Raw genomic sequence first — 2,827 nt, forward strand, 5'->3', positions numbered from 1 at the left:
ATTTTCATGATACAAGGTCACAAATTTGGAGGAGAAGTATCAGAAAGTCCTTATCTGCACCTTGAGACATTTCTAGAGCTTTGTGATATGGTGAATTGTGAAGGAGTGTCAGCAGATGCAGTTCGGCTGATGACATTTCCTTTTAGTATTAAGGATAAAGCAAAGACTTGGTTATATTCTCTCCATCCTCAAAGCATCACAAGTTGGGAACAATTGGAGAAGCAATTTCTGAATCATTTTTTCCCTCCAAGTAGAACAATTTACATGAGGAATTACATCACAAATTTTTCTCAGGTATATGGGGAATCATTATTTGAAGCATGGGATAGATTTAAGAGTCTTCAAAGACAGTGTCCTCATCATGATTTAGAAAAATGGATGACCTTGCACATATTCTATAAAGGAATTTCTTTCTCAAATAAGTGTTTGCTAGATTCTTCGGTTGGAGGTTCTTTCATTGATAAAAGTGTAGATGAAGTATATACATTGATTGATCAAGTAGCATTGAACCTTCATGAATGGTCAAGCAAAAGTTGGATGGAATCTCCCTCAGAAATTCAAGAAGTATAAGCCATATATACAAGAGAGTCTGTCAATCAAAATATAATTCAACCATCCAAGAGCTTTGAAATCCACAAGTCACAGAATGACGAGTTCAAACATTTGGGGGCAAAGATTGATAGCATTATTTCAAAATTGTTCAAACAAGATCCCCCTCCTACACAGACAGTGTCTAGTGAACAATGTAATAATTTTAAGTTGAGAAGTAGCAAGAATCATGAAGAACTACTGAAGAAGGATTTGTTTAGAATTGAGGAGAAGAACAATAGAAGACCTCAAGAACTCAGTTTCATTACTCCAGGAAGTTCCCAAAGGCCACAAGTACCTTTCCTTCAACGATTGATCATGCCTACACTGGATAAGCAAGTTGACCTCCTCCGCAAGCTCAAAGGGAATATGGGAAAAAGGAAGTACCTTTCCCAAGACCTTCACTAAAGGTTCCTTTTCCACAAAGGCTAGTGAGGGTCAATGAAAATGAAGATTTTGGCAAATTCTATGACACTAATATGGTTGAGTGTAGATTTCTGGATGTATATGAAGATGAGGACTCTTTAGATGAGGATTGTGATGATAATGCAGTGGATAACAAGTTTTCATATTTACCTTCTGGGTTTACAGGTTGTTATGATGAAATTAAATATTCAGATGATGAATGTGATGTGGTAGATCAACTTAAAACTGCAAATGAAGTTAGTGATCCTCCTATAGATGATTCTCCCACTGAGGATATTGATGTTGGTTTATTTTTTGATGCTTGTGTTGATGATGATGTTATGAAAGGAAGTGTAGGGAGTTGTGTTGTGGAAGCAGCATCTCTAGAATCACCTCCTTTATCCACACAACCTTCTGAGATTATGAGAGTTGCAAGGATTGAACATGTTGTATACCAATGTGTAGGGACTTGTGCAATAGAAGCAAAGCCTCAAGAATCACCACTTTTAGAGGCACCACTACTTGAGCTAGAGCTAGAGCCAATACAAGATTCAGAAGTCACATCCACATGTTTAGACCTTTCAGGTATCTCTCAGCAAAGCAAGGTTAGTATCCTTTGTGATTTTTTGGAAAATTTCATAGATGTACAAATAGTAGATTTTGTTTGATGTGATTCAATTTGTGATACATACTCAGTTCATCTTAATAAGGTTCTAGTTCCATCTAATATAGCATTCTTGGGAGAGGTATGTTTTTCTTTTGGGTGTGCAGATTTTCATGGGGCCTATAATTGGAAGCTCGATCTAAACCGTCTTCGACCTCCTGAAAGGATTTCCAAGAAGACAAGGATGGAGAGAGCGATTCTTCACTTTTTGATGAAAGCTCCCTCCAAGAGCGAGATTTTGATGAATCTAATGAGGTGGTCGAGCTAATGACCTTAAACAAGCACTTTTTGGGAGGCAACCCAAGTTCAATCTTGTTTTCATTCATGTTTTTAGTTCCTTTCTAGTTTCATTTCTTTCCTCATAATAAGCATGTATCCTCTACTTAATTTTTGTTATCAATTTTCTTTTATAGGACTCAAAGATTAGGAGGAGTGCAATTACATGATGGAGAAGTTAATGACATGGGCATTTGGCACGCATCATTTGGTAACTTCTCTTACTTTTAATCTCCTCCACATTATTTTTAGTTTTCATTGGGATAATGAAAAGTTTAAGTCTGGTGGATGCATTAGATGCATTTAGTTTAGTTTAGTTTTTGTTTATTTCTTTTTGCATAATAAAATCTTCCTAGTTGCATCATTCATCACATCATGATTGTTTGTTCCTTAATGCAAAATACTAGCATGTTTCATCTAGATATTTATGTTGTGTGATTTGGTATGCTAGTATGTCTATTGATCTATGTGTTTCCTATCCATAGTAGCATGAAGTGAGCATTGTAATTATTAGAAGAATTTGAATGTTGGCCTAGTTTTAGGATCTCTTCACATTATGCTTGACTTTGATAGTAAATATTTTTGAAAATAGTCATGATTCATAGAACCGGACTAGTACTCTTGCTACTATGGTGACTTCTCAACTACATTTTGGTTACTGGATAAACTCAGATCATGTAAGCTGATTTGGAAAATTCAATCCAAGAAAAAATGAAGGTTTGTTCAAGTTTGATACTTTGAAAACATTAAAAAAAAGGAAAAAAAAAGGGATAAAAAAATAATTTTCATGAGTGGAAGCTAGCAATTCACCCCTTTAAGACCGAGTTAGGTTATTAGAGAAATGAATGTTATGTTTCTCTTAATACTGAGTATTTCTTTGAGACCTTGTGTAGA

At 35.3% G+C, this 2,827-nt stretch overlaps 1 non-coding gene across 1 annotated transcript; it reads right to left on the minus strand.

Annotated features, from left to right (window-relative positions):
- Nucleotides 1-262: 262 nt before the first annotated feature.
- On the minus strand, nucleotides 263-368 carry LOC122007682. The gene has a single exon (XR_006119115.1). It is a non-coding gene; the product is annotated as a small nucleolar RNA R71 (small nucleolar RNA).
- Between the last annotated feature and the right edge of the window lie 2,459 nt (nucleotides 369-2,827).

Source organism: Zingiber officinale, chromosome 7B (assembly GCF_018446385.1).
Source record: "Zingiber officinale cultivar Zhangliang chromosome 7B, Zo_v1.1, whole genome shotgun sequence".
NCBI classification, from domain to species: domain Eukaryota; kingdom Viridiplantae; phylum Streptophyta; class Magnoliopsida; order Zingiberales; family Zingiberaceae; genus Zingiber; species Zingiber officinale.